Genomic DNA, 15,227 nt, shown 5'->3' with positions numbered 1-15,227 from the left:
AATAATTTTTTTTATCAAACGATAAATTTATTATATTAGAAATTTAAATCTTAGATTTAAGAGTTAAAGAAATTTGAAATCATTCCGTGATACAAAGATAGCATTCATCTCTACTATAATGGTAGAGAGCCACTTGAAAAAAATAAATAAATTGGAAACCCACTCTTGAGTTGGAGCGTGCGAAGAAGATTAGTATATACGTTGGTTTGCTTCAAAGCATTGTTTTGTTTGTTATTTTCTTAGGTTTGAATTTAAATTTAATTTTTTATTTCTCTGCAGATTGGTTCCAAAATTTTGCCTCTTCCAGTTCAGAGAGCCGTTTGGATCCGATAGAATTTAGGGATTTAAAAGATGCAAATTTTGAATAAAATGGGACCTACTGAGCCACAGTGGTAATTGTTAGTTAATGGGGTTTTGGATTAGCACGGAGATTTTGAGGAAATTACAATAATAGAATCATACTATTTTTGGTTTGGTCAATTTTTATTTGTTACCAAGGTAAAAGATTTTTTATATTTTGTTGGATAGGGTTTGGTGTATTTCTATTTTCTATTTACGTACAATTTGATAATCACACCCAACAAACTTGAAAATGTCAATTTGACCATTATTAAACTAAATTTCTAACCGGAGTGTGTGTGGATCACACCCTTTTTCACTTTTCATACACTCTATTAATTTTCAATCGTCAGATCGGATGAATTAAAAAATATCAAATGACAGACATTAGTAAGGAATGTATGAGAAGTAAGAAGAAATGTGTGGATAACACAACCCTTTCTAATATATTTTTTCTTCACAAATCCCTAATATTTATGAGAGAAAATGATTTGTACAAAGGTGGTTGACCATTTTTCTATTTTTTTCTTTTCTTTTGTTTGAAGTTCAAGGGGACAATGTTTAAAAATTAATTAGGTGAAATTTGATATCTAGCATCTCTTAAAAACTTGTACTTTCTTTATTTGTCAAATCTTAAATACTTGCATTTAACGTGTAGAATATCGTTATTGTAGCAAAAAACGTGTAGAGTATCATAATCACTAGAATTATGATGCTGATATTTCTCCTCACCATTCTAAGTGATTTTTGATACAAAATTATTACTAGCCCACCAATCCAAACCCCACTCTCAATATGTTACATAAAAAAACTCTTAGAATACTGCTTGTGTAAAGAAAAATAAAAGTGTCAATTTGTTTGTTAGTAAAAATATAAAAGCACCTATTTCAACTCCTGGTTAAATTTCTTATATATTTATTTAAATTTGGTACAGAATTTGACATCTACAAAAGTTTTACTTATAAATAGAGAAGAGTACTTTTAGACTCTAGTCCTAAGAGACAATTGTTTGATCAATTTTAAAGAAAATGAACTTTGGTTAGGGTGCGTTAAAATATGTTATGAAGTAAAACTTAGGTTAAGAAACAAACAAATATGAGAAACTTGTACAAATATATAATTAGGTGAAAGACTTAAAACCCAAGTATCATAGAATGGCATTTGCTTTCGAAATAAACAAGTATACTCTCAATTTTCTCTTTCGTATGGACCACACTTCACATTATACTTGTCAAATGATGAACCAAACTTCATCAATCTGGTCCCAACAATATATATCAAGCTTAAACGAGTACTACGTGCATGTTTTCTTAGCATATATATGGAAAAGAATGGCACATCTTGAAAACTTTGGAAATATTTCTATCTTCGGTTATTTAAGATTGATGGAGCCCTACCTATTGAATTAAATTTGGATGCGACTCAAAGCTTTACTTTACATATCCTTTATATATAAGTGCTTCTATTTGTGAATGAGATCTACAATTTTGGGGTACAACCCTTCATTTTAGCAGTGGTCCAAAATATCATAAGAAATTTAGAATAACAATATGGCAAAAAATATAAACTCATTTTGTTGGTTAATTTCTTTCTTGTAAGTTCTTGCTAAGAATGCTTAGCAAATCATTTCGAAAGTAATCGAATACTTTTTTTTTTTAAATTCAAGTAATACCAAGACAAGCTGAAATTCTGTTTTGAAGTGAAATGTCAAATTATCAAAGAGATGGATGAAGGGCTCACTTTCAAAAATATCGATATTGTCTCTAACTTGTTAATTAACACCTGCACAATTCGTCGTATGTGAGATTTTTGTCACAAAACACCTCAGTATTAGTTGAAGTGAAGTTAGAATATTTAAACTGTTATTTCTTTCTTTCTCTGGCCGATGTGGGACATTCAACAGCTGAAACTTTTTATCTTAATTCATAGATCAGAGTCACACCAATTGTTTTTTAAGAATAATTTAATTTATTTTGTTCTGACTATTGATGTTAATGTTGCTATTCCTACTCGACCGATAAAATTATCTTTTATTTTGAAAAAAAAAAAAAATTAAACAGGACGACGCTCAAAATCAAATTAGTTAATATATTGAAGAACTAGATTTTGTAAAAGTTTTGACATTGAAGAGTTATGTTATCCACATAAAGGGTACATGAGTCATTTGACCTTCCCAAGTTGCACGCATCAATCAATTCATATTTTAAATGGAGGGGATTCAATCATAACGGTAACGTGGCTCGCGCTAATTAGGGCAGAAAGGAAACTGATGAAAGTCAAAAACAGGTTGAAAAATAAAGGGAATACTAAATAAATTAAATTTACAAATAAAATAATATTTCATTAATAAAAAATAAGTACGTAAATAAAAATTTAAATAAAATTTTATTCAAAATTTTATTCTCTTTAGCATTACCTGAAAAAATAATATCATGGCCCAGCAAACACTACCATACCTATTTCTCTTCCTGGGGCAGGGGATTTTGCAACTTAAAGCTATAGCTGCTTTCCCTTTTTTAATTGCCAAATCCTTTCAATGCGATGCTACGTACATCAATCTAATTTGTGACCCCATTTGGTTGAACTAGAGTCATGGTATTAGGTTGAATTGAGATTCATGCTTGCATACACTAGCACATATAGTCCCTTGAAATGTAATTATTTTTCTTTGAAATGTAATTATTTTTCTTTTAGTTTATATAAATTCTCGTACGAGTCCTATTTTAGTGACCAGGAATTCATGGTCACAGAGTATTGAATTTAACTTATAACATTTAATCAATAAAAGTGGAAATAAATAGATGCGTTATAATGCTTTAATCTTATCCATAAAAATTGTTCTAATCTTAACTATTCAAATCAAATTTAATAGTGAGTGAATATGCATTCTTTACCAAATGACGAGATGATTCTTCATTTAATCTATGTTTATTATGGAAAAACAAAAAAAATATAGAAGAAACTTCAAACTCATTTTGTGGGAGTTTTCTTCTTAATTCAATAGTAAAGTTAGCTTCTATACTAGTTTCCTCCTTCATTCACTTAAATGCTTAAATAAAAAATTTAATAACAATAGTTTTTGTCATTAGTAGTATGATTTAGTGATCTTTCTTTTTAATTGTAAGTAAAATGTCTTAAGTTTAAATATTATGACTGGCAAGTTCGATACAAATTTACTGATTACTATGGCTATATATAATTTGGCTTAAAATACAAAAAAGAGATACAACTGTTACAACATAAACTATTGTTTTTGAACTAGTACATGCTTACCACAATCATAAGGAAGTGGTTTTGGCAAAAGCCAATCGATCTTATATGTGCAAGACTCAAGACTGTGATTAATCTCTTCAGGCGAGGCAAAGGACAAACCATCATCTTTGTTGGAATGCACGCATGCATGTATATATGCAAGCAGCGCGTTCGTTAATCAATAAGGTTTTGCATGTCGTTAAATATAGCCACATTAATGTAATGCGATTAAAAGAAAGTTCGATCGATTGTTTTTTAAGACACAAACACAACACAACTTTTTTTAGTAATCATCATATATACTTTATCTTTTAGAGGATTACATATATAATATTCTCTTAACAAACAGTTGCTTTTTTTTGTCGACCTCTGAACAAACAGTTGGATCATATATATATTAGGTATCATATAAATCAAGATCATATCACGTACATGTTCAAATAAGACTTAATTGTGATGGTTTTGTACGCATCTTACCTTATCATGATATATCACTGTTTTAATCTTTTTTTTTTTTTTTTGTTATGCTTTTGTGACAGAGGAATGCATAATAGATTTTAAAAATTCAAATAAGAATTCATCTTCACATGTAAATAAAAGATATTAGGTTCGACTGGTGAGATCGATTCGATAATACTCCTGTCAGATTGTGAAGGTTAGTCCAACTCCCTTCTCATAATATCGTTGTATCAAAATAAAACTCAAATAAGAATTCCTTATTTTAAAATGGATAATACTTGCATTCCACTTTGAAGGGATGAGGTCATTCCCCCATTTGTGAATAACGTATTTTGATCAAATAAAATCAACAATCTGAAACGTTCAATCTATTACTCTTAATTTGAAGATCACCGATATAAAAAATCATGTAATAGGAGAAACCTAGTCATTCAAATTTCTAAAAAAGATTGACGGTTTAGGTACCAAGTATATTCATGATGAACCGTCTATTTAAATAAAGATTAATAAATTGGACTATTCCGATTGTTGATTTTATTCGGTCAAGATACGTTATTTGCAAATGGAGAAATATGTGCATTCCCCACATGGGGGGATGCAAGTATTATTCTTTAAGTGCGAGATCTAAATTTGGTTCATAAATAATTAATGAGTATACCATATTATTATGACGGTTTTATTGTGTGACAGCTCAAATTCCTCCACCTTTGTAATATAAAATATACATTTGTACACAAAATAAAAGTAAAAACTCTTTTTTCATAAACATTTTGGCATTGTACCATATGCATATATATCTACTTTCTGTGGCAAACGGCATCTTTAATTTTTCTCTGCAAAGCTGAAGAAAAAGAGGAAAAGAGAAAAACGTTTTGCTTATTCGATGAACTGGTAGTGGTAGTTCCAAAATCTCGAAATCCTAATTGGTTATCATAGCATGAACCTGATATATGGATTGAGATGGAGCTTTGATATATTTAAAGTGACAAGTTTGGCCTCTAAAATAACAACAAACTCATTCAATCAATGATTTTTATCTAAAATGGTTCTTGATAACTCCTCACTTTGATCCCTAGGATTAAAATCGATAGAAGCACTTCTTGAGCTTCTCATCTGTCAATTATTTTGGTCATTCTGTAAGAAATTTCCGTTAAATTAAGAGTATTTTTGTAAAATCTACCTATTCCCTTGAACTGGTGGTTTCTTTAACTCAATATAGATTTTTCACAAATTGATCAAAATGATTAATGATGGACAATCTAAGAGACTACTTCAATTGATTTTAAATCTCAATGATCAAATTGAAAAGTTACGACAGCATAGCCAAAAAGCTTTCAATTAATTAACAAAATCCCAAACCCTATGAACGTGCCACTTGCTTAATTTCGATGATAGTGTTTCCCAAAGGCAATATACCAAAAAGTTTGTCTGGGAATATGATAATTAACTTACCTAACGATGCGGATCTAAACTGACAAACAGTTTAAAAATAATACTTCAATCCCAATTTTTACATGTTCGACATTTCTCTTCAGCAGCAGACCAATAATTAGGGCATGCACCATGTCCACATAGTTTGATTTTTATGATAACCGAATGCCCTTTTATGCATGTCAATTGCACCTAAAAGCTTTAAAAGCCTTGAAAGTTGGTATTGGCAATAATTCAGCCCTGAAGTAATTACTGGAATTTAAAAAGTTTAGGGTCATCATTTGCTTAATTAAGGTTTCTAGACAAGGAATTTGAGTGAACCAGGTATACCTTCATAATAACAATTCGGTTGATACTAGAGAGTAAAGAGATCAAATTGTAAACTATTTTTTGTAGACAGCATAATATGACTGTTGATGGTTGGACTTTTTCTTCAAATCATTAAAAAAATAAGTCCAACCATCAATTGCCACATCATGTGGTCGTCAAAAAATAGTTTAAAAATTTAGTCTTCCTAGCATTTTCCTAACAATTTGGTCCAAAAACATAATGTCTTAATATATAATTGTGTTATTCAACCAAAATGCCATCACGTAGTATACTCAATCCATATAATTTGTTCTCGTAATTTGAGAGACTCCAACTTCTTCATCAAGTTTATTAACTCATCTAATAGTATATCCTGAGTCTTATTCAGTAAAAACAAATGAAGTCTAAAGTTAATACTCCTTAGATGAATGTATAACATATTAAAACATCATTTGGTGAATAAAATTTAATAAAAAGAGTTTGGTTGAATATAACAAGGGGTAGTGCTATCCACATTCCAAACAACCATTTTTATCTCTTTTATACATCCTTTTTAATTTTTAATCATCGAATTAAATAAATTAATAAAAATGCATGAAAAATAAAGAATAGTGTCCCGAATAACACTACCCTAAAACAAGACTTGAAATTAGAGAAGACAGAAAAATGGAGTATGGATTGCTTTTGCACGAGAGAGCATGCGTCAATGTCATTGGCTGCCCCTACCTTCTCCATGTTGTCATGCAGGACAACAGAAAGCCCTTTAGTCATTATTGGTGAAAGGTAAAGTTCTGACAACCACTGAGATGTCTGGTGGGAGGGAATGTTCAATCAAATTTTGGTCTTAAAAATGAGAAAATGATCTTTTTCGGATTTATTTTGTGAGAATCAAAAGAATTCTTATATTTTAATCGTTTATCGTATATCGTGTAGTTAATTTTTATCAGATTTTATTTGTGTTTAATTTTAAATAATAAAAAAATCAAATAATTTCTGGTCGTACAGTACACGATAAATGATTAAAATGTGAAGATCCCTATGATCTCCACAAAATGGATCTGGGATCCAATTCCTTAAAAATGGTTGCCAACTCTCCATACTTAAGTACTTCTGAGCGGCTTTTGTTCCTCTGTGATCTTGCTTGCTTGAGTAGTTTCTAAGGTGAAGGACAATGCCAGTACAAACAGTTTCATCACATTGAATTCATTAGTAAATTAGAAAGCCCTAAACCGAATTTACAATAAAAATTCCAGAACAAAAGCATAGAGTCTGGATCATCGTCGGATTCTCTTTGTGAGGAGTCTGGAGATTCATGAATTGTGTTCGTTCATCGTAAATCGTGCAGTCAGAAATTATTTTACATATTTTTATTTCAAAATAAACATAAACTATACTTGACAAAAACTAACCGCATAATGTACGATGAACGAATACGATTCACAAATCTCTAAGATTCTCACCATAAAAATCCGGATAGGATCCTGTTGGAAAAGCATAAACCTAAATGCATTAGCAATAGAGAAAACTCTATAGTTTTATTGTTAAATAAGTTGGATTAAATAAAACAAACTTAAAAACCGTAATTCATAGGATACCATAGAGGTTGCAGAATATTCATAACTACTTGTTGACCAAGAAAGCAACCCTGACTCAAGGACAATAAATATAAAAAATTTCAAGAAAATCAAACTTTCTTAAAATCTCTAAAAACCTAATGTTAATTATTTAGACAAGGCATTCTACCGAGTTTTTAACATGCTCATTGCAAACCCAATGCATCTTATAAATCTTATCGTTCCTTTTAAATCCATAGCCTGTACAGCCTGAAAAGTCAAAAACATCAATTCATCAATTTATATTTTGAATCATTTTCTATGTTAAACAATTCCCATAATATTTAAGGGGAAAAGAAAAAAAAAGGCATGAAAGCCTAGTGATATGATTGTGAATTAGGTTCACACTATTATGTGGTCTGATAAAAGCGGGGCACTGGCTGTTGCTCTTGCTGTTTTGTCGGTTGATTGTTCTGTTCTTGTCGGCCCTCCTGGGCTTCTTGTTTGGTACAATTTGAACCCAATTGATCATTGTGTAACAAGTCCTGGCCCATTTGAAATTACAAAATATAAATTGCCAAAAACAAAAAACCAAACCTGTCTAGCTGTGTACTGCGCATGCAAGAGGAATAAAAATGATTTGAAAACTTTGAATTTTAACTATAAAGACAAAATAAAGAGTAAAGTGAATAGTACTAGAATTGATTTTTTAGTGTAAAAATGTGGTTTTCCATTAAAATAAACAGTATTGAAAGTTTTTCGTTAAAATTTCCCATGCCAGAAGGTCAAAACATGTGTATGTTGCATCATGTCCTTTGTGTTAGACAGTATTATTTGAAGGTGGTGTGATTTTCGTACATTTATTTTATATTTCAGCACATCTCTGTTTATTTTTTGTCTTTCGATTGTACAAATCAAAACAAGATTTGAAAGAAAAATATATATATACAAGAGTGTGCAAAAGGAAAATTTTTATTTTATTTTAGGTAGTAGCCACTTAGCTACTTAGTAATGCAGTCTAATGATGTTCCTTTTTACTTATAAGTGAGAGGTCTTAGATTAAATTCTCGTCAAAGACGAATTTGAACCACATTATTGCTAGCCTATTGTGATTATGTGGCTAAGCCCACCCTCTCTTCAATGTAGATAATATTGTTTGTTAAAAAAAAAATAAAAAAAAAATAAAAAAGTAGTAGCCACTTAACTTGATTTGTTCACTTATTTATTTGTATCAGGGCATAAGAAATTAGCTTTTTGTTAAATCTTTCGAAATTGTCTGTTAATCGACTATGAGTATCAACTAGCTCATAATCTACCTATACTTTTCTTTCCGAGTTCAAATCTCCCTCCCCTATTATAAACACACGAACACTCTACACATTACAATTAGTGTTTGACACAACAATGGACAAGCACGTGCAGATATAACAATGGAAAATTTTCGAAGGATCATCATCTGGATTATGAGGACCAAAATGAAAATGATGGGACTCATTTTAATCAAAGGTGCAACTAAAGCCAGACTTTGGAAAACTTGACGTGACTAGGCCTTGAGATTAGGGTTGGATTTTTGCTAACAAGATTGGTAACCAATTGTGCCAAGTGGCTAAAATAAAGGAGGATATATGGTGATGGGTGATTAATACCGGTCCAACCACTTAGGGGCATGTTTGGTGGAACGAACTTGATAGGAATTTGTATTTCAGACTGGTTAGGCTAGGATTGGAGTGGATAGGTTTGAGTTTTTTGTCCACTGTTTGGGGTAGACGATCTCAATTGTAGTGGAAGCTTAGAACTTAGAACCCTACATATATTTACCCAATTGGTAAAATTTAATTGGCAATACATTGCAGTGGAAGTTTTTTACTGACTATTTTTTATGTTATTTTGGCATGCTTTTTTTCAGAACTGGGATTTACTTGAGTTAGGTTGTAGAAAGCGAGGATAAGAGAATAATTATAGAGTTTGCAATGGTGTTGGATGTCTATGAAGAAGAAAGAGGGAAGAAATCCGTGATTCCCATATCTGATAAGGTACTACAGTTTTTGGTTTTGTAATGTTGCGAAAAGTAATTACCTTTCTATAAGCCAAAGTCAAATAGTTAATAAGTTGTGTTTTATTGTAATGTTTCACGTTCATGGGGATGAAAGTTGCTATTTACAAACAATTCAAGTTTGAAATCTTTTGGTACCAAACTTGGTTTCAACATGTTCCAAATTGACAGTTTTTTAAAAAATAGTCCAGCCATCACTGAATAGCCAGTTGATTTCGGGGCATCTGAGTTTTTGCTTTATCTTAGCTGAAGGAAGATATATGTTGTTGTTTTGTTAATGACAGTGGATGATTTGGATGAAAGTATGTATCTTGAGAATTTTTTTGCTTTCATTTGTTTAGGCCCAAATTGAAGTTTTGTGGAATGAGATTCTTATTAGATTCTTACACCAAATTGTTTATCCGTTCATTGCAAGTAATATAAGATTCAACGATTTTACTCTATTTATATGCCTTGGTCAATTCTTGGACCAATTAATTACATATTCGTAACTAACTTTGATAGGTGGTTCAACAAGTAGCTGATTTCCTTTTGCCCAAGCTTGAGTACTCTCAAGATTATTGCTCAAGTTAGATAAAAATATCAATCCTTGCAAGTACATTATTTCACTAGAACAAATGTTTACCTGTACCAAAGGATGCAAGGCCAACAATAGTGGGGGATGTGGAGTGAAGAGCAAGTATTAAATACTTCACTGCATTCTTAAAATTGTCATTAAAGTGCGCAAATGCATGAAATCGTCACTATTTGTAGAGTATGGGAACAATGTATTATAGGAGAAGGATTTGCTTTCAAATTCAACCAAGTATTATAAGAACATGAATTGAATTAGTTGGTGATTTCGAAGTAATATGATATCATTTGCAACTTTATTGTTGTCTTCCATGAGAACTAAGTCTCTTTCTACATGATGACTTTGAAAATAATTTGAGTTCATTTTTGTATTCGTATTTGACACCCTTTTAATGATTGGAGTAATGAACTTATTTCAAGGGATTAATGAGGTCAAGTTAGTCTTGAATGCACTAGAAATGTTAGGTAGATGCCCTACATAATTATTACAAAAGGCGTGGGAGTTATGAATGACTGATACCTTCATTCACAAACCTTTATAATGCCTACAAAGTGCAGTTATTTTCTTCTTTAATAGTTTTTAGTTCGTTCCTTACTAATTTGACCTTAATTCTTTTGGAACTTTGATGTCCCTCTCGCCCAAACATATGATCTTTAGGGGGTCTTTTGCATGCACAAGAGCAAAACAATTAACATGAATAAATATATTTAAGTCGTGTGTAGTGGACCGTGATAAAGAAAATACATTTCACATGCGCAGAAGCGCATGCAGAAAGGCTAGTATGTTTATAAACGTGAAAACGCAAACTCGTTTCACTTTTGTCTCTCATCCACCAAGTCGCCGTTGGCAACGTCGTCCTTCTCTCATCTCTCAAAACCCAATGGATCTATATTTCTCCTCATTGCCATTTACCAAATTGATAAGTCATCACTATGTCATAGTCCAATTATTGATAATTTCTCAATATAACATCGGTTCTCATCATTTGCTTCATTGATGTAGTTTGTGTCTTCCTATGTATATGCTAGTTTGACCTGCTTGTACCGGCCACTGAGTACTATGATTTAGTGGTATTTATTTTCATTTATAAGTGAGAGGTCTTAAGTTCGATTATTGCCAAATGTGAGTTTGAATCATATTATTGCTAGCCCATTGTGAGACTATGCCCACCCCCTCTCCCTTAGTGTAGATAATATCGTTCATTAAAAAAATAAAAAAAAATAAAAAAAAAATTTCAGAAGCTTCCCCAAATATGAATCCCATAGGAACCTACAGTTAGAAATTAGTCACCTGATGAATAATTTCAATTGATGTTTTCCCACTAGAGTGGACCATTAGGAAAACACTTATAAATGTAGATCCACTTTCTCTTTCATTAAACTTAAATTCCTTTATCCTAAACAAAAAAAGGAGTCGTCCATGAACCCACGTATAAGGAGAGGTCGAATTCCAAACTTATCTCTTGAGTATACCCATTACCAAAAAATAGACATCAAATTGGGACACATGTGGCAAAATGAGGGTATTTAATATTTATGTACACAAATTTTAACTGGCAAACTTAAAAGAGGGCCAAAATAAAACCAAAGAAAGGCCCAAATCCATTCCTAAATGTATGAGTGGGCTGGCTCCTTTAAAGGTCCATACTTGTTTGCTAAGGAGGACGCCATCAATGATCAAAGACGTTGCCAAAGCCACTGGGAAAATCGCAGCAGGCACGAGCAATGGCGAGACAGAGAAAGAAAAGGAGTTGCTGACCATGAAAAGAGGTTGCCGCCGTAGGAGACGAAGGCTGCGCTAACCTGTAAAGTGCATCCGCTTTCCCAGATGCCAACGGAGAAGAAAACTGCAAAGAGACGTATTCAAGACCATGCAACTCGAACATGAACACCAAAAGGTCTTCAATGAGCACCAAAGACAGAGAAATTAATTGAAGAAAATTAAGGCTGGCTATTTCTGTAGGATAATATAAATGATTATAATCATAATACACACATATCTCTATTAATTAATGAAACTCTCTTTGTCAACCAAAAGAGGATGAAAAGACTACTTAGTCTTCTATCACAAAAAAAAAAAAAAAAATTGATGGGCAATAATGGATTTGGATTCTCTCCGGATCCCCTCCCTGGGGATCCCGGGGATCAAGACACAAGATTGTTTTACTTTTAAAAATATAAAAAACATTTAATTGTGGCCGCACGATCTTTGATGAACGGTCATTGTGCCTTGATCCCTGGGATCTCCAGGGAGGGGATCCGGAGAGGATCCAAATCCGTAAATAACCTCCCACTCCCCCCACGTTCTCTCTTTCCCTCTCTCCTTCTCATTTTCTAAAAAAATGTGTTTATACACACAAAGTGTGTAGGTAAATGCTAGTATTAATAAACAAAGCAGTAAAAATAAAAGGTAAGGAATGATTTGGCGTGTGATATCAAGAATCGTGTTGTCCGCCATAGATGCCTCCCTACGTGCCGGTATAACGACTATCTACAACTCCAAGATACAGTCTTTAAATCTCACAGAGTGTCTGATCTATAAGCATGATTATGGCAAACGGGGTGTTAGTGATCAATTGCCCATTAATAGTGAAGATGAGTTGACACGCCCCGACCCCGATATTCCCCGAATACCAGGATAGGCACGTGCTGGCCGACACCCGAGGGTGACGAAAGCCATTTAGTAAGTGCAAATGCTGAAAATAAAGGATAAATAAGGTTTATAAAAATAAAAGAATAATGAATATGCAAATAAGGACCGTGTTCAGAGCACACCGCTAATCTAGAACACTAAAAGAAAATAATATAAAATTGATCAATCGTGAATTCTTCACTGATTGAGTAAGAAACCATGTAGAGAAGGCTAAAAAAACACTCAAGAATTTGAGGATCAAAACAAGTCTATTAAAACTAGAGTACAAGATATCCGGATGAGTGAGAAATCATGCCAAGAACAAACAAGCAAAGGAAGGTAAAGATGCAGAAATAGAAGTCACTGTTTATGATTATTTGGTTAATCAACACGGTAAGGTCGACTGGTTCCTTAGCCAAAAAGGAAATAGGTATAAGCTCAAGAAATAGTCAAGAACTGTTAATAAGATTTGACGAGATCAAAGACATTTCGAAATTCACAATACTTTGTGAGAGCTGTTTCAAAGTTCAAAAATTAAACATAGAACCTCTGAATCAACAGAATGACGAAGAAGAAAGATACAAAGCAGTCTGTGTAAGCATGCAATGACACGATTGGCTAACTCAAAGTAATACCCTTGAGCAACCCAAAGCTCAATGAGTCCAGAGAAGTTCAAAGTAAAGCTCGATCTTCGTACAATGATGAATATGGTAGTCTCAAGCCATTACATTGAAAAGTTACAAAGCTGAACATTTAATGGATAAGAGCACTGGTCAGTTAGGCTACACGCAAGAGGCTAAGTTCACTTCTACTGAAAAGTACGTGGACAAGGTGCTGGGATTTACCGCCTAGTGCCAAACCTAAGTGAAGTTCAAGAACTCTGTTTATCCAAACAAGTATGGATCTTCATCAACCAAATCCAACTACAACAACAAAAAGAATCGCAACTCCTTTTGAAAATTTGGTGGGAGTTTGTGCCCAATTCTTATCATTTCAGACAGAAATGTGGGGAGCATGATCTTTTCACAAGCTTACCTTACTTACCAGAAAGAGTTCCATGTGGGTGTGAGGTTGGAGTCGTCTTGTGGTAGGAGGTTGGTGAAGATTGTGGTGCAGGTGAGCAGCAGATTGCATCATTATCTTCATGTTGAATTGAATGGTCACCACTCGTTATCTTGCTACAATTCATAACCATCATATCATACTTTGGTAGACCTTTTCGATGATGTGATGTGTTCGCCTCAACGTAGCTTTCCACTACCTTGACACCAGGATCCTTCAGTTCGTGAGCACGTGAGCGTGATGTTTGTGCGATCTTTTAGTAAGAGTTGGATGAAGGTTTGAGTACAGAAGGTCAGCGGATTGTATCATCATCTTACTATAATTCATAGGCATCACATCGGTTATTTTCCAATGTTATGTGCCGTCTCAACTCATCTTTTCACTGTTTCACTCCAAGACTCTTTTGTTGTGAGTACGTGGTTATTGAAACGCTTCTAGCAATCTGTTTAGTGTACTCTGGATTGGCACCCCAGCGTGGTCGAGGCGAGAATTGGATAATCTTTACACTTCTCTCGAAAGGTGTGTACTTTCATTTGTTTTAGGTTGATTACTTGAGAGTCCTTATTTCTATCAACTTTGACCTTGTCTTATTAGAAATCTGCAACTAAGCAAAATTGGAAAGGTGGTTCGAGCACTACAGTGATTCCCAAGAGATACTGCTTGTTGGGAAAGATGACTTCTCGTTTTCTGCTTGCTTGACTCGAGCTTTGGGATCTACTATTAACATGGTAGCCACTTCCTTTGAAATCCCGAGGTACAGTTTTCAAATGAGTTCTTTGGTTGGCAAAACACTGGAGTAGTTGGTCACATTTGGAAGAATTGAGGAGGATAAGATGTTTGATACTGGATAGAGTTTTTGACGACAGTTTCTGTTTTGTTCGGTTTGAGTACGCCATTTTTGCGACATGGTACGAGAGCTCTACAGGCAATACTGGTTAGCAAAGGAGTATTGTGAACTAGTATTCGAGAGATTGAATTTACGACGCGTGAAATTGTGCACCCTCAGCAAATTATTGCTTGCTTATCGAGACAACAAATGTGTGATCGATATCACGGGCGGCCGACTGTGGTATTGAAAACTTATTCGTTGGGTTCGTTAAGCAAGTGGGCAGAAAGATTCATCTTCAGCAGTTGGTACGGATTTGCTATTGTTAGGACTTGACCTAGAGACGCATCTTTTCTCGGAGTACGTGACGTTCGTATGCTTAGGCGAGACCCACTCTCATTTTTCAGTTTTGAGTTCAGTTTTGATTTTCAGTAAGTATTTTAACTTCCTTTTCTTTAATTATTTGTTTTTGACGTTACAAATGTTTTGGGGGAAGTATTTCCATTTTCAGTTTTAAGTTAAACGCGAGTTTTCGACCTATATGTTAGTACATATCTATTTTGACTATTTTGACGCTATAGTATTTTGCGTACTTATTTTTTTTAACTTACGTCTATGTATGTTTTCAACCTTATATCTTATTAAAGTATGTTTCTACTTTTACACTGATGGGGAAGAAAGTAAGAGCTTGGAGGCATGATAGAGGATTTGGCAAACCGCTCGCGACGGTGTGACATT

Source organism: the organism of the source record quoted next, unplaced genomic scaffold (assembly GCF_019419815.1).
Source record: "Pyrus x bretschneideri cultivar Hongxiangsu unplaced genomic scaffold, Pyrus_bretschneideri_v1 Contig38, whole genome shotgun sequence".
Classification (NCBI taxonomy): Eukaryota; Viridiplantae; Streptophyta; class Magnoliopsida; order Rosales; family Rosaceae; genus Pyrus; species Pyrus x bretschneideri.
This window is presented reverse-complemented; position numbering follows the sequence as displayed.